The sequence below is a fragment of the Vipera berus genome, assembly GCF_964194415.1.
Source record: "Vipera berus genome assembly, chromosome: 1".
NCBI classification, from domain to species: domain Eukaryota; kingdom Metazoa; phylum Chordata; class Lepidosauria; order Squamata; family Viperidae; genus Vipera; species Vipera berus.
The window spans coordinates 290,171,822-290,190,450 of NC_138202.1; positions in this window are offsets into that span (position 1 = coordinate 290,171,822).

An 18,629-nucleotide genomic window follows, 5' to 3' on the forward strand; every position below is an offset into this window, starting at 1 on the left:
CAGGGATTGTGTGTGTGTTACGATGGATTTGGGGGGAGGAGATTTCAGATTCTGGCATCCCTCCATGAGTGCTGATGTTTTGTTTCATTACTAAGACTTTTTAGATAAATAATATGTCTGCAACTTGTTTGATTTGTCTTATTCATTGGAACCATGACACATTAGTTCAGATAATATCCCAAATAATTTATTGATTATAGATTGAAGCTGTATCCAATAGAGCAAAATTTGCATCTGACAATATTTGATGATCTCTACTCTGGGCACTGAATTTATGTATGAAATTCTTATCCCAACAGACACACACACACCTCCGGCCTTTGACCGATATACTTTGGTTGTTTCCAATTTGTTCTTTCTGAGACAAAAGCTTTGTTAGCTATAGCTTCAACTTCTCAATCCGCATCAGTCACAAATTTTCCTGCAGACATATACTCAGGACTTGTGATATCCTTCGAGTGTCAGAAGAAAGATGGAGCTTGGGGTCATCTGTTGCTGAACCCAGTATTAGAACAGAGAACAAGAAGCTTTTAACATTTCTTCATACTATAGACCAGGGGTCCCCAACCCCTGGGCCATGGACCGGTAACAGTCTGTGGCCTGTCAGGAACCGAGCCACACAGCTGGAGATCAGCTGCGGGCAAATGAGCAAAACTGAAACCATTCTTCCCCCGTCTGTGTAAAAATTGTCTTCTGCAAAACCAATCCCTTTTGCCAAAAATGTTGGGGACTGCTGCTGTAGACTATCTGTAAGTTGAACTTGACCTTTTCCTGACCACAGTAGTAGATGGAAGTCTAACCCTGTTCACGTTATTTATGTTGGCTGCTCAACGGCTGGATAGAATAGATGATATAGTCAGTGCATAGTCTCCTGGAGATGTTCGTCAGAAATGGTCTGGAAACCCAGAAAACAGGAAATCTCAGAAAACAACTTAGAACCGTAAGTTATGAGAAGCATTTCAAGTGCATACACTTTAATTATCTGAGATGTTTGAATTGTCAATTTGGGTATTCTTTCCTACTTCTTGCTTTTTCTTTTCAAGTAGATTTTTAAAAGCCTTGCCTGATTTTTTTTCTCCCTTGAATACAGTGTGGCAGTTCACATGATTAACACTTCCTGCCATGCTCAAAACTGTGAAGCATATTTGAAAATAGATTTTAATTAACATTAGCACTTTCATAATTAGTGCTGGCAATAAACTGCCTCTTGGCTGACTCAAGAAAATTCTAATTATTTACAATGGGCTCTTTTCGCTGTTGTATTGGGTAGAAAGTTAGATGGAAAAAGTAGCACAGGTAAACATATACCATAGCGTGGAAAGACAGCTGTGAAAAAAATGCCATGTCCCGGTGGGCCCAGGTTTACTCTACTATGTCTGTACAGGAATGAGTAGTTGAATTACTGTAATGGTTTTCAGGATAATGTGATTTTGAAAGATGATAGATATGGCTTGCTCTGGACAAGACACTTGTAGGCCCATTAGGGGCATCACAGACTTTATCTTGGCTTTGCTGTCTAGGGAGACAGGAAGAAGACAGGGAATTCTAGTTGCCTTTATATGTTATTTCTGTGAAGAAGCTCATACAGCATCTGTAGCAAAAGCTGTGCTAAATAAAGATCGTGTATTATAACAGTCGAGCACTCCAAGAAGTATATACTGTATATTCAAAATAGAAATCATTATAAAATATAGCTTTCCCTGACAGAAAGGGAGTGGCTTATATATTAAGATCCAGATATCAAGGCCCAAAACTGATATATCCATCTCTTAACTTTGCTCTCTAAAAATGTAAACAAGCTCCCGCTAGGCCACAATGTTTGTCTGTTGGGTGTATACCATTGCCAGTTATTACTAGTGCATACCTAAACTAAAATGATTTTTAAAACTGGGAGAAGGAAAAAATGTAATAATTGCTTCCCTGACTTGTTGAAGATTCAAGCTTCTCAGTTATTAATGAAAAGCCTTACCTCCCTGCCTGGTGACAACAAAGCTGATGGAAAAAAGCTCAAAAGTCTAATCCAATAGGGCAGGGGTGTCAAACTGCCGGCCCACAGGCCAGACGTGTCACAAGGAAACCGCGCCCACCCCATTGCCGGCAATGGGGGGAAAGCTCCGATACATCGCGAGTTTGACATGTCTGCAGTAGGGGATAAATTGGTTCCAAGTGGAAAATTTATTTATTTATTTATTTATTTATTTATTAATGAGACTTATATCCCGCCCTATCTCCTGAGGGACTCAGGGCAGCTAACAACAACAAAAATTAAAGGTCTCTGTACAGTAAATTAAAATTAAAAATTGAAATAAATTAAAGATTAGAGTTAAAATTGTAAACATAATTAAAATCCCTGTCAGTCCAGGTCAGCCAGGTGGAAAAGGAGTGTATTCAGATGCTAGTATTTCCATCCACACATCTCAATAAATTTTGCTAAAGAAAATTCGGTGAGAATCTTGCTTGGCTTTGGGAGCAGTAGTACAGTAAGACCTCTGCAGCCGTTAGGAAAATAGGCATCGCTTGACCAAGTGGGGCACTGAATGTCTGGGGCTGTTTCTACTTTATAACATTAGCCTTTAATTAACCTTGATGAAAAGTCTGAAAAGAAAAATTGGAGCACTGGACAGAGCAGAGCCTCCTTCTAATAGGCTTCTTACACTGTAGGCTAAATGCATCGCTTGTCATCTCAATATGTCAAGGCCTTAAATCAAAGCCTCTTAAGAGGAAGGCAAAAATAATAATGACATATCATTTTATCCTCAAAGTGTTTGTCAGTAGCTGACATTTTGCCTAAGCCTAATCCTCGAGGGTGGTATAGCGTATCTTATCTGGGGACCAAGCTGTTTGGCATTCAAGCATCATCTGAGACTAAATAAAAGCATATTTGCACAAAAGCAAGCCTGCCGTACGTTTTACACTGGTGATGGAATTGGTTCGCTGGCTTACAAGGAGAAAGATAATGAATATGAAAATATTGCAGAAAAAGCTTGTCCACTATTTCCTGTGCATTCTGGTTCTTTAAGTTTCTTAACAGGCCAGGATGTTTTTGAAAATGTGCAGGTTTTTTTTTAAAGATCATGATGAAAAGGAAGAGAATTCAGGGCAGGATTTTGCAAAGAAGAGCAAGCTCATTCAGATGGCAGGTGAGGATATAATAAAAGGAAGCCCTGACTGAAGGACTTAAGGTCTTCTTCCCGTGAAAGAAAAGACTGTTTGCAAAAGAAACTAAGCATATCAAATAAGGAGGGCCGGGCCAGGTGCTTTCTAGACATCCTTCCCCACATTTTATTTCAGAGGTGAGGCTTCAGTCAAGTCACCCTTTCTTATTGCCTCAGAACAAATCTATCACTTCATTTGTTTTGTGTGTGTCTTTGGAACTAGGGCATGAAAGTACCTTTCTTTTTCCTGAACTGCCAGAATACATATTTCAGAATAACTGTATCCAAATTCTATATTCAACAGAAAGGTGTCAGAAGAATTTGTAAGACTGAGAACGTATAGACATTTTCATAAGATCATGGAAATTTCAAGAGAAAAATGAGTTAGAATGAAGCTCTTTTTTCAAACAGTGTCCGCACTGTATCATTATCTTTGATGATCGTCCACAATGAAACTGTCTTATTTAATGAAGGGATGGTGTTCTATGAAAAATTCCCCACCCTCAGGTTCTGATGCAAATTATTGGTTCACCATTTTGAGGACCTTTCCTTTTAAACTGGGATGTTGGAAATTAAAACCAACACTGCAGAGAGATCAGGAAAATAGATAGGTTTGTCTGCCTGAGTGTCTTTCCCAGGCATCTAAATATCATTGAATTTTAGATTTAGATTTTTTAGATTTTATTAGATTTATATACCGCCCTTTTCCCATATGACTCAGGGCAGTTTACAAGGTGTTTAAAACATCAATACAATACAAAAATTAAGAAACAATTAAAAATAATTAAATTCAATCCCTAAAGTAAAAATATAAAAACCCCAATTAAAAACTCTCAGCCTGGGCCAGAAAGCTCAAAGAGCCAGGTCTTTAGGTCCCGGCGAAATGAACGAAAGTCAGGGGCAGTCCTAAGCTCCACAGGCAGCTGGTTCCAAAGGGCTGGCGCACCCACAGAGAAGGCCCTCCCGCTGGGTGTTATCCGCCGGCAGTCTTTTACCGGCGGCACTCTGAGAAGGCCCTCCCTGTGGGAGTGCACAGAACGAAGGGAACTTGATGCTGGCAGCAGGTGTTCCCTCGAGCCATTTAGGGCTTTATAGGTCATCACCAGCACCTTGAATCTCACCCGGAGGGCAACCGGAAGCCAATGCAGCTCGCGGAGTAGAGGTGTTACATGGGAGTATCGGGAAAACCCCATCACAATTCGTGCGGCTGCATTCTGCACCAGCTGAAGCCTCTGAGTGGTCCTCAAGGGCAGCCCCATGTAGAGAGCTTTTTTGCTGAATTAGGGCACAAACACTTCAAAAAGACAAAATATTGTTAAAGAATATATGTATTTATAATGATGCAGTTACTCTAGAATTACTAGCATATAAGCAACCTAGAACTGAGGAGAAACTTCCTGACAGTTAGAACAATTAACCAGTGGAACAACCTGCCTCCAGAAGCTGTGAATGCTCCAACACTGGAAGTTTTTAAGAAGAGACTGGACAGCCATTTGCCTAAATGGTATAGGGTTTCCTGCCTGAGCAGGAGGTTGGACCAGATGACCTCCAAGGTCCCTTCCAACTTTACTATTATGATTATAAAACACGTCTGCTCTGGCAAGTTTTAATGAATAAATTGAAAAAAAAGGCTAGTTGTAAATAAATATTTACAATTTATACATTACAGGTAATCCTTTATTTACAGCCATTTGTTAAAAAAGTGACTTTTGGCTTATCCTTAAAATTAGAACTGACAGACCACATGATCTCAATTTGGACACTTGGCTGGCAGCTCACATTTAGAATAGTTGCAGCAAAATCAATCAATTGGGGAAGCCATATTTGCTTAATGACCATGTGATTTGCTTAATGACCAAAATAAAATGGTTGTAAAATCAGGTCCAGCAATGTGATGACTTACTTAATGACTTACTTAAATTCCAGGCCTAAATGTCTCTATGTTGGAAGTAAAATGGGTAATTTTATATTGGAAAGTGGGATGACTTCTTTCAATGAATATTTAATTATACTGAAGAATTTAAATATATCTCTTCTTATCCCCTTCCAACTAAAATTTGTGTTTGGGGGAAAAACTATACAATAATCACTGGAAAAACATTGATGTGTTGTGGATCATAACAAATTCTGTACATTAAGACATAACCTGCCTCCAATCACAGTGTGATTTGCCCTAGAATTTTTTGCCTTTCAAACAGTTTAATATTTTTACTGCTTTTCTTGTCATAGTTATTTTTCTGGATGTTTCTAAATAATCAGATAAAATACTGGAGGACAAATTGAAGATGTGCTATAAGCAGCCAAACAGGCGATTGATTTATGTAAATGTCTTAGTTTTCACTATTTGCTCATCATTAGAAACAATTTTCTTTACCATCTTATGCACGTTTCTGTCAAGAGTATGGAGATTAAATGGCTATTCCAATAGTTTAATTTTGCTAATTGATAATAAAATATACAATTTATCAAGTTTTGCTCTACTGGGTGAGACGGGTTAATCGAAAACTCTGAATCAATCACTCTGGCTCACCTAGGCTCATCCACGTGTCTTGTTGGCTGTAGTATGAAAACACCCATCAACCATTTATGCAAAAGACGCCTTTACAACATTGCCTGTATGTCATCATCAGCTCACTATTTTGACAGCAGCCTAAGAGGTCCTGAGATGAAAGTGGCATATGCCAACAGAGAACCTCTCATGGAACTTTAAGGACAGATAGTGGAGGAACTTGGAGGCTGGTGATTGTGCTAGGATCCAGTTAGCCTGGCAGTTTGCTGTAGGATTACCCCTCTTATCTAAACTGTAGACTCTATGCTTACATAGTCAATGTAACTGTGACATTGTAGAGAGTAGGAAAGATAACTTTTGATGGAAATATGCAGGAATTTCCTAGGCAAAAGAGACTGAAATATTTTTTAAAAAATCCAGAATGAAATAACATTTGGAAGCACCTCTAGCAGATGCCTCTCTACTTCACTGGTGGAAGGAGTCCAGCATAATCAGACCTGCAAGCGTCTGTTATAGCTAACTTCAATAAAAATAGATTTAGCATTCCAATAGAGTTGATTTCCTGCCCTGACTATATCTTGTTACTATAGGCAATCTATAGATTCAGACATACAGTATGTACTTTTTTGTGGCCCTTGAAGGCTCCCCTGACCATAATTGATGAAATGGAATGGTTTCCCTGATAGGCTCAAAAGTTGACTCAGACTTCCATCCTTCTATTCTTCTGAGGTTGGCAAAATGTGAACTCAGATTGTTGGGGACAATATGCTAATTTTTTGTTGCCAAGGCCCAGAATGGACTTCTGGAAGCGACATCCACACAGAGAACTGGTTGTTCACATATTTGAATCCCACCACTGTATAAAGCACTGTGAACTGGTATATATGTCTACGTACTATTGATATCTTAGTGCACTTCAGAATTTGTACTATAATTCCTAGAAGAGCTACATCACATAAAAAAGAACAGATCCAAAATACTTGAAAGAAATAAGCTTTCCCTATATTTTTGATGTCTTCACCTACATTAAGAGCCCCCCCACCAAAAAAAGTTATTTATGAGTGAGGATGCTATGCAATAAATAACTCAGAAGAACTGTAAATATACAATGGATTTCAGTGCTTTTGCACAAGTATGTCAGTCTCTTCTGCTAAAAAAATTGAAGACCAGTAATTATATCTTTCAGCTTAGCTGCCTGATCAAACTGTTCTAATGTAAGTATTCCAAACAGCAGCTGCTTTTCAGTGCTTTCCTGTGCGTCTGGCATTCAGGACATCCGGCTAAGCCTTCTGATATTCTGTTCAAAATATCAAGGAGAGAAACATGGGATTAATCATGACTGAGCGATAGTCAGTAGAGTCAGGAGGATGGAAAAAGTTTGCCATATGTGCCTACAATGCTTTGTAGCTATCATATCAAACTTGATCTATATTTGAATGAAGGATATCAAAGGTCTCCTTTTTTTAATATACCAGAGACCCTAAGAATGCATTAACCAACCAATGGCCTAATACTCTGCAAGCAATTAGTTTAAACATCTGGCCAGAGCTATGTGTTCTCTTCACAGAAGAGACATAGAAAAAGGGGTTCAGTGTCCCCACTCACTTTCAATTACGGCCACTGCCTACACTGGCATGTCACCATCAAAACATTTTTCCTCCAATCCAGAGCAAAAAAAATGCTCATCCCTGCATTAAAACTTAATAATAAATTCCTAGGACAACTACATATTTCCATTGCAGAACATTCTAATTTCTTTGGTATTGGATAAGTCTACTTGTTACTGTGGTAATATAACTTATTTTTAACATTTTGTGCCAATATTAAAGCAGCTAAACATCGTAACAGAGACTACCACAGAACCATTGCTTTGGGAACAACCATTTGAAACAGTGGTGGGATTCAGCCAGTTCACACCATATTGGTAGAACCGGTAGTTAATTTTTTGTTGCCCAGGCCCAGAATGGACTTCCAGAAGTGGTATCCACACAGGGAACCGGTTGTTCACATATTTGAATCCCACCACTGATTTGAACTATCAACCCCATCCTCAGCACAGACATTCTACTCAAAGCATTAATCTAGCATCTGCTTGGACATATCCAGCGTTGGGAGCCATCTCTCTGGATAATTGGTTTTAATGTTAATTGTTCCTACTATTGTGAGTTTTTTCTTAGGAATCTGACTTACAATGTTGTATAAAGGATGGAAGGCACTTTGGAGAGCCATATAGTCTAACCCTTGCCCACTACAAAAATCCACTATTAAAACACCAACAACAGATACCTATTCAATCTTTGTGTAAACACATCCAACAAAGAAGAATCCTCCTAAGGTAGTCTATCACTGCTGCAAATGGACTATTTTCCTTCCTGAGTTGCCCAATTTACAAGTCGTGATGGGTTTGCTTGCTACAGGTGTCTTTGCAACCAGTGAAATATTTACACATACCTGCAGTTCTGATGGAAGTGAATATTTGTAGCTCAGGGGTGAAATGTGGGGTCCTTGGGGGTCTCTGAGCTTGATTGTTTTCTTGCAGACATTTTATTACCAAACTAGATAACATCAGTGCTCTGGTGATGTTACCTAGTTTGGTAATGAAACATTGGCAAAAACACAGCTAAACTCAGAGAACACCAGTGACCTCACATCTACAGTTTTATTAATCATTGGAGAAAACATGTGGACAGCTTGACTCCAACACCTCCACAGGTACTTGAATATTCTCAATTCATTTCTGAGTGTTTTTTTTTCTCTGATGACCAACCAAAGTCTACTTCCTTGTAATTTAAATCCATTATTTCTTGTCCTGACCTGTGGATCAATTTTGGACAATTCTGCCTCTTCTTCTACATGACAGCATTTCAGATGTCTAAAGATAGCTATCGTCTCTCCATAGTCTTCTTTTTCCAGACTAAACTTATTTGTCATCTCCAACTCTTCCTCATTGTGATGGAATGCAGTGCTGAGTCACAGAAGGGAGTGGATCTTTCCCAAGGAGCTAAGAGGCAGATCAGCCTGGAACCCTTGGCATTCAAAAAGAGGCCCAAAGTGGACTCTGCCTACTCTTTTACAGAGTATATCTAATTGTTATGCAGATTGTGCTTTAGTCTGGCAAGATTCCTGTCTATCGGCAACCAACAATGAAGAAATTACTCTGAATAAATCCTTGTATCTTTCTTGATTCCTTGAGAACATATTTTAAGTTTTTGGCAGTGAATCTTCTCATCAGCTCTCTCTTAGGTTTTTTGTTCTCCAGAAGATTCAAACAGGAATATCGGTGGACCTTTGTTACAATAGAACAGCAAGTACTTTGTGGATTATTCATAGATATTTTGGGAAACTACAGACTTACAAACCTTGTAGGTGTGATCACACCACTAGACATTTTTAGAAGTTTACTAAGAATGTCAGCACACAAAGAATCAGGCAATCCTTTGGAAGAGTGGTCAGCAAATTGAAGCCCCATGGCCCATACAGTTCTTAAACTGTGAATGTATAAGTCTGGTATCTTCTCTAAATATACAGATTTCAGCTGTCTGACATTTTAAATTAAGAAAGACACAAAACTATAATGTAAAACTATAGCAGATTTACCAAATTTAAAAACAAAGGAAAAAGCCAAACCACCACCACCACCACCATCCCAGGCCTAAAACAGCAGGAAATATCCTTTAAAAATTCCAAACCTACTGATAAATCAGGTAGCTGATTTCTTTCTTTACAAGATTTACATCTTACTTTTTGCAGTGAGTTCAAGCCAGGAAGTACATAATGCAGTTTAGTACATAGTACTTCCTCCCCTCTTTTTCCCCAAAAGAATGCTGTGAAATAGGTAGAGCTGAGAGAGCAATTGGCTCATAATCTCTGGATGAGCTTCTGTGATTCACACGGAGTTAGGATCTAAAATGTATATGGTTCGAAAGACATGCTTCAGCTTTGGAAATGTGTCCACAAAAAGATTTTGTAATAGATGCACCTCATTCAGGATTAATTAATCAATTAATTCCTGCCTGAGCAGGGGGTTGGACTAGATGACCTCCAAGGTCCCTTACAACTTTATTATTATTATTATTATTATTATTGTTGTTGTTGTTGTTGTTGTTGTTGTTGTTGTTGTTGTTGTTGTTGTTGTTGAAAGCTGCCCCTACTATTTGTCCCAGTGAAAAACCCTGCAGATGAAAGTTTAAACCCTAAAATTCCAAAACATTGTTCAGTGCCTCTGTACAATGCATTCCTGTTGTCTTCAGAACACAACCTGATTCTACGTTGTCCTCCCTTTGAGGAATAAGAATGATCATCCCCTTCTAATCTCTCATCCACTTAAACAGCTTAGATTGTCAAAATGCAACATTTCAGTGTTTAGGGAACATGACAATCAATAGCCTTGTAATTAATTTCTTCCTTCAAAACTCTTGATAAATCAGCATAATGAAACCTCTGTTTAATTGAAAAGCAGGTTATAAATCTGATATATCTCTTCTCTGTCATTTTGATGCAAATGCTGCCTACGAGGAAAAGCACAAAGCTGACTTCGCTGGTTTCTGTTCTTCAAGCCCAAGGATATTTTTTTTAAAAAAAATGTATTTACTGTAAGTGGTGAAAAATGGAACACTACAGCTCTTTCAGCTTGAATAATTCAGAGAGGCAGCTTAATATTAGAAGTGGGTTTTTAAAAAGTATCTTCCACAAAGTCAGTCTTTATCAGATTTTCCCAAGCTAATACCCTCCAGATATGTTGGGATTGCATTTCCCAGAACTCATAATCAGTGTGACCTTGGTCAAGGCCATGAGAATATATTTGGAACTGTAGCACTTTTTTATATCAATATTATTGAATTGCTGCCATCTGTCTTGCAAAAATGTGTGTATCAATTGGAAAAATTATTGATAAGTATTGGCCACTTTACATCACTTACTGCTCTAAATTTTCTTTTCTGAAAACACAGATGAAATCATTTTCACAAGCAATGTGGTATCAGGTTAATTAGAAGTCATCAAAGACTAAAATCAATGAGCACAGTCAACCACTTCCTGGTGTTGTAGCGCTGTTGACGTAAGGATTTAATGTAGAAAATGAAAACATACATCAGTAAAGAATCAATGGCAGTAAACTAGAAAAAGCATGGATAATTGTTTTCAGAATGAATTGCTCCAGTCTGAGGAATAAAACCAAACAAAGTACATCATCATCAAAGCTTAAAAGTGCTATTACGTTTAGAAATTTCTGCAGATAATTTCAGATAGAAACTGAACTGGTGCTGTCTGTAGGATTCAATTTTTTAAACAGAAGCCACACTTTCAACTATGTTCATCCTTACAAAATTTGTAATTAGAATGATATGAGAGGTGAGTGAGAGATATTTAAATAACAGTAAGTATAATTTGACATAACCACAGACAACGTATGGACATGACCTAGGCCAGGGCTGGTTAAACTTCTATGAACTCATGATCCAGTGAGAACAGAAGCTTTGAAAGATCAAGATGTACTTTTTCCCATTGCTCATAAAAAGAAGCATTGTTTCCTTCATTCCATTTAGATAGAAGGCTGCGTTTCAAAGTAATAGAAAGGATGTAGAAGAATACCCACTTAAATTTAACAATACTGAATTTCATTTTTAAAGGATTGGGCTCTTTTTGTGTGTCAAAACTATGTTTCTACCTTTCTCTAGCTAAAGGACAATCATTGTATTTTTTTTTTATCCTTGCAAGCTGCCTAGAGTCATGTATGTGTAGGTGGCCATAGAAACTGAAATAAATAAATAACAACAGGATTGGTTGATGGATAGCTTGAGAACAGTGTGCAGCTATGGACTCCTCTGTAACTATGTGGATAAAAATATAACCTGTTGCTAGAGCTGCATGCACATATCCATGTAAGCAGTGGCATTTGTGGCATTTCACCTAAGATGGATTTTAGACCTTAAGTTGATGAAAGACGCCATAAACTTATTTCTGGGTTTGGTTTCTTTCTTTCACTTCCTATTATGTTGTGATGTCTAAATCTATGGAAGGAAATAAGAACATACACGCTGTGGGTTGTGATTGATCATAAGGGAAGTTCTGCAATTCTTAGAACAAGAAAGATGGGGGGAAAGTATCTGCCTTTTTCAACAGTTGTCCTAGAATCCTATAGTTGTAAGGGGCCATATAAACCACTGAATCTAATCTGCTGTTCCATTTATCTAATCCACCATTTTTCTGGGATATTGGTTCTAGGATTGTGCAGTTTTGAATCTCAGTTGAAACAGGTGTTCCAGAGGAAAGATGTTTGCACGTTCTGAATCATTTTTGGATATCACGTACCAAATGCTGCACATTGATGCCACAGTTGAACTGCTCTTACATTAGGATTTTTTTTCCTGGCTTGTATTGTATTGAAATTTTATGGAATAGGGTTTCCTGCCTAAGCAGGAGGATTGGACTAGAAGACCTCCAAGGTCCCTTCCAACTTTGCTATTCTATTCTATTCTATTCTATTCTATTCTATTCTATTCTATTCTATTCTATTCTATTCTATTCTATTCTATTCTATTCTATTCTATTCTATTCTATTCTATTCTATTCTTTCACTCCACTCCAGTTCCATAAATCTATTATACCATGTTCTGCAATTTGGAATGACAGAGAAAAGGTCTTGACATTCTATATACTATCCCTTCAGGTGTTTGAACAGTGTTATCAAATGGCCACTCAGCCTTACCAAAGGTCCCAGTTGTTTCTGTCTCTTCATAGGACTTAATCATCCTTGCTATCCGTCTCTCTTTCTCTGAATCTTTCCTAAAGTGGGATACAGCCAAAGCAGAATAAAACACACTGTATGTCAGACATGTCAAACACAAGGCCCGGGGGCCAGATCCGGCCCGCGAAGTGGTTTCATGCGGCCCGCAAAGCCATCCTGGAAACAGTGAGGGAACGGCCCCCACTGCCTTGGCCCTGGCCCAGAGACCCTCCTCCTGCCAGAGACCCTCAGATCTGTCCCACTCCTGCCCAGGCCCCCATAGGCACCCTTGATGCGAACGATGTAGAGCTGGCCATGCCCACCCAGTAGGCCATACGCACTTTAGCCATGCCCACCCAGTAGGCCACGCCCACACTGGCCATACCCACCCGGCCCCCTGAGGGCAACCGCAATGCTGATGCGGCCCTCAATGAAATTGAGTTTGACACCCCTGCTGTATGTCTTGCCAGATAAGTGAATAGGGAACAAATTGAATATTCATTGTATGATCTGCCGCCAGTCATGATTCACAATATAAAATAAGTGATTTTAAAAAAATCTTTTCCTCCCATTTTTGAAAGAAAAAAAAGATAATTCTAATCTGATGAGAATAATTTATGAGCTAACCACAATATTGACCACAATATTGACAAGTCCTGGGACGCTTTATTTCACTGGGTTTCTATGGAACCTATCTTGATTTTGTCCTTATCCTATGAGTGAGACAAGTTTAAGACATCTTTAGTAATACCAGTTTTAAAATAGGTTTGTTCTTAGGATGATAGCAACCAGCAACAGTTTAAAGTGCAATTTGCTACACTTCCTTATCCAGAGTGCTAGGTGGCATGGTCAGTTCACCCATCAGGAGAAGATGCTGCCTGCAGGTCAGTTTGGGACCTCCAACCCTCTTAGTCCAGGGCTCTCTCCTCTAAGTCCATTACTTTTTCTTTCCACAGCTTCAAACAGCTGATTGTCAGGATGAAGATGAGAGCTGAAGGGGAAATAATGTTAATGTGCGAAAACTCTTATCTCAAAACAAGCCAACAGACAACTGTGTTGCCAGTGCAGATCCACATGGGGAAGCTCCACTCCAACCAATCAATGCTAAACCCAATGCCCCATTCACAAGATGGTGGAAATCTGCCAACCATTTCTCACATTCACTATCTTGGTCCAAGTTTTGGCAAATGGCTAAATGCACAGGTCTAAGATCCATCAGAACCATATAGCAAACCACAGCAGGATTGTTGTGACTGTGATTGGTGGATTGTTTCCAGATGACACTAATAAAAGGGAGCAGCAGGAAAGCCAAAGAATATAACCAATGGCTGTAATTAACACAGTCTGCAGAACCTAGATTAGTCTATTACCATCTAATGTCAAGCCAAGATAGACGCTTTAGAGACAAGATAGACACTGACATTGAGGAGAGCAAACTTTAAGCTAATAAAGATTTGTGACAACCCGAAGATGGATGGAGAGTACAAATAATCCTCGACTTACAACAGTTCATTTAGTGACCAAAGTTATAATGCCATGGGAAAGTGACTTACGACCATTTTTCACAATCACAACATCCCCATGGTCATGTGATCAAAATTCAGATGCTTGGCAACTGACTCATTTTTATGACGGTTTCAGTGTCCCAGCGACCTTCTGACAAGCAAAGTCAATGGGGAAGCCAGACTCACTTAACATTCATGTTACTAATTTAACAACTGCAATGATTCACTTTAAGGGACGCGGTGGCTCAGTGGGTTAGGATGCTGAGCTTGTCGATCAGAAGGTCGGCACTTTGGTGGGTCGAATCCCGAGTGCCACGTAACAGAGCCTGTTACTCGTCCCAGCTTCTGCCAACCTAGCAGTTCGAAAGCACGTAAAAATGCAAGTAGAAAAATAGGGACCACTATGGTGGGAAGGTAACAGTGCTCCGTGCGCCTTTGGCGTCTAGTCATGCTGGCCGCATGACCATGGAGACGTCCTTGGACAAGCGCTGGCTCTTCGGCTTTGAAACGGAGATGAGCACCGACCCCTAGAGTTGGAAACGACTAGCACGCATGTGCGGGGGAACCTTTACCTTTACCTTAATGATTCACTTAACAACTGTGGCAAGAAAGATCATAGAATGAGTCAAAATTCACTTAATAAATGTCTCACTTAGCATTTGGGCTCAATTGTGGCCATGCATCGTGGACTACCTGTACTATGGTAATTCCACCCTAGCAACTTACAGTTTCTCTCAGAGTGATCTAGCTATTACTGCCAGAACAAAAGTAATGATTGCAGGCTTCAAATCACTTGTGATATTTGGATGATGTTATAAAGACACTGCGTGTTACTAGTGAGAAATTGTTCTTTAACTCAGCAGTGGAGAAATGCCTCATCTCAGAGGTCCCCAACCTTTTGGGCACCAGGGACCAATTATGTGGAGAGAGATTTTTCTGCAGACCAGAGGGAGCGTGGTTTTGTGTGCTGCCTGCGTCTCATGGATGGGGCTTTGCTTGTTTGTGCGGCCTGGTTGCTGGCATGCCGCAGCACAAACCGGGGATTGGGGACCCCTGCCTTATCTCACAGGCTAATTAGCTGCTGCAAAGAAGTTCAGGATCAGCACAGCCTAGGAAGGAAACTGCACCCCTTTCAGTCTGGGCTTAGGTCAGGGCACAGCACTGAAATGACATTTGTCAAACGGGATGGTGGAATCATTTTAGCTCTCCTGGCCTTCTCAGCATTTTTCAATACCATCAACCACAGCATTTTTCTGGACCATCTTTGGGGTTAATAAATAAATGTTATTGCACTGAAGTCCATATTCTGAATGATAAGCCACCATACCTGCCCTTTTCAGATTAAACCCCCCCCAAGAATAATAGTTTCAAGTTACATGGTTACTTCCAGCAGAAACACTTTGGCCTTAAGAACCTGTGCTGTACAATAGTTCAACCAGTGGGTTCTCTGTTGCACTGAAGATGGAGATGTTTTCAAAACATACAGGGTTTTAAAGAATTTAGATGTGTGTGTGTGTGTGTGTGTGTGTGTGTGTGTGTGTGTGTGTGTGTGTGTTTACAAATGTGTTGCATCTGGATTTACATGTTTTGTCTTGGTGGTATCTTGGTGTGTGTAAATTCTTATTTACAAAAAAGTTTTTTTAACTTCCTGGTGCCCGATCATCTGGGAGTAAAAATCTATGCACAGAAATCTTTAAATAATGTCAAGAAATGTGATGAGTCTTCTAAAGGAATTAGGTTTTAGTCCCCATGGAAAGAATCATATATTGACACTGATTTTCCCAGGGTCCAATTACATTGGACACATTTATCAACACTTTTCCTGTTTGTTTGAGTGGGTGTTGCTTTTCATTACTGAGACAAGTCTTAATTTTTAAATGTTTAATTCCAGCAGGATCTAGCAACCTTTCATAATCAAAGTACAGCCGTTAGAAAAGGCTTTGTTTTGTTTCCTTTTTATCCTCTGAGTTGGTCTCCCTTGATTTATTAGAAAGACCAATTGGATCCCAAGAAACATGGATTGTTATTTAGCAGTATTACTCAAAAGGTTTGCACTGATAATGTTTGTAAACATGTTTATGTGCCACAAGTGATACTCTAATTCCAGTGTGCTAAGTGTCAAATGCACCATTTTTAATAAAAGCTTACTAAAGACATGAAAGCATGACAACATTTTCCCAGTGATAAGACTGGGAAAAACAACTCTTTCCAACTGACTTACTCTAAAGCTCTGCTTGGGGTGGGTAACACAAGCATAAAGTAACTTTAGAAGGTTCTGAAACAAGATACAACTAGAATAAGGAGAGGGGTGGGTGTCATGAGCTTACTAGCTTATAGCTATGTTGATTATATTTTGGAAGGACCTAGCTATAATAAAACAGCCTTTGCAAATCTCTCCAGAACATCAAGCTATATAAAACTAGCAATAGCATTTAGGCTGTTATACCACCCCATAGTACTTTAAAGCACTCTCTGGCTGATTTACAATGTTTTGCATATTGCCCCCAATAATCTGGGTCCTCATTTAACCAACCTCAGAAGAAAGGAAGGCTGGGTCAACCTTGAGCCAATCAGGATTGAACTCCAGGCTGTGGGCAGTTTGCCTGCAATACTGCATTTTAACCACTGTGCCCCTTGGGCTCTATTTAGATTGTAAACAGAATCAGGGAACTGAGTGACAGTAAAGTCCAAAATGTCACCTTTAGCTACAGTCTGAAGATGGAAATGTGGGAGGATGTTTGCACCAAGGTTTTCTCTAGCACTGACAATATAAAATAAAATCCAGAGACGGTGTTCTTGGACATTTTTTCTTGAGAATAAGTCCATAGTATTCAGAATTCAGTGGGATTCATTCTTTCAAATAAACATGCACAGAATTAGGTAGCATGAATAAATTTACAAGTTGGTAGTTAGGTTTTTCTTTGGCCTCGGTACAAGTATTTTTCCATGAGATATCTGACACATTTCTTGTGATGTTTCACTCATTGTACAAACGTGTATCTTCCATCACAAGAATCATCCTGGCGTCCAAGAGTTCTTATGGTAGGACAGAAGGATGGCATGGATGTTTTTTGTTCTTTTGTGTGCTGTCCGCTGTTCCAAAGTAATAGAAAGAAACTGGAGTGCAGTGAATGTACACTTGAATTTCTTACAAAGCAGCCCTGGCCTTCATCTTTTAAGAGCACGTTGGTACTCTTGAAACCTGGCTGCCAAGACTGTGCAGGTTTTCCTATTTACTGAAACAGCTATAATCTACCAATTGAACAGAACAGTTCCTGCACCCTGTGCAGCCCTGTCCACTTAGAATGCTCCCTATCACCCCTGCTTACCTTTGACTTTTTCTGGGCTGGCAGGCATACTTCTGAACAGTGTAACAGTAATAGAGTTGGATGGAACCTTGGAGGTCATCCATTCCAACCCCGTTCTTGCAGGAGACCTATACTATTTCTGATAGATGGCTGTCCAGTCTCTTCTTAAAAGCCTCCAATTTTGGGGAACCCACAATTTCCAAAGGCAATTTCTTCCACTAGTTAATTGTTCTCACTGTTAGGAATGTTCTCCTTAGTTCTAGGTTGCTTCTCTCCTTGGTTAGTTTCCATCCGTTGTTCCTTGTCCTGCCTTGACGGTTGCAACCACTGGTTGCAACGGTCATGTTTATGAAAGCATATTGGGGCCACTGAGGGCCCAGATCCATTCTGACAAATAAAGAGTTGACCTTGTTTTGCAGGATGCTAGCTTCCTTTAAAAAAAGAAGCAGGGAGCCTGGTAGGAGCCAAAGAAGTGTCTACATGCAGAATCGTGTTGATAATCCAGGTCCACAGGCAGTATAGCTATCTATTTCTCAAGTTGTAGACATTGCAGAAAAGAACGCCCAGCTTTTTGTCCATATACAGCACTCAACCTATGGAAACCTGAAAAGAAGAAAATTCATATGATTGTCTGGGACTTAAATAAAAAAAGTGCACTTTACTGAGGGGAATTTTAAGTGGACTTGGTTTTTAAGTCTATGTTTAAGTTACAATCATTTTTTAGCATTTGCGTGCAACAAATGCTATCTCAAAAGGCATCTACCATTCAGATAAATTTGTAAGAAGATTCCATAATCAGTTACGTCAGTCTTCACTTAGTGGATGTTTGGTGGCAAACCTAAATTTGGTTAGTCATGATACGTAAATATATCTTGTATTGTTCCATTTCTTTAAGAATGTTCAGGCATGAAAACTGTCTGCTTTTTAAACAATTCATGAAGTGCATTTCTTCCCCTATAAAATAAAAAGGGAAACAGTGTGCAAGGAAAAACAGCCAGACAAGTCAGAGTTCACGGAGCCAACATTCCATTTTTAAGTCAGTCAGTTCCTATGGCAAGTTAGACAGTATCCAAAGAAAAACGATAGATAATTCTGATGCTTCCCTCCTTATAGCTCCTCTTAGGTTTTCAATATGTAACTGTTCTTTGGAAAAAGCCCTTGACCCTTATTTCATTCAGCAGCTGCTTTTTTTCAGATACCCAAATATCTAGAAAAGAGAAATTGGGCTACCATGTTATATAGTCCAGAATGCTTCTGGACAATTTATTCCATTTTTATTGGGAATAAAAGAATAATGAATTTCCAAAATACATTATAGATGTTCACATGCTCACTATCCTTATTTACTAGAGAGGGTTCCAATTTTTAGTTCACTGGGAACCATGTCCGTCATGAAAAGCTTAGGGCGTTTTTTACAATCTGATACTC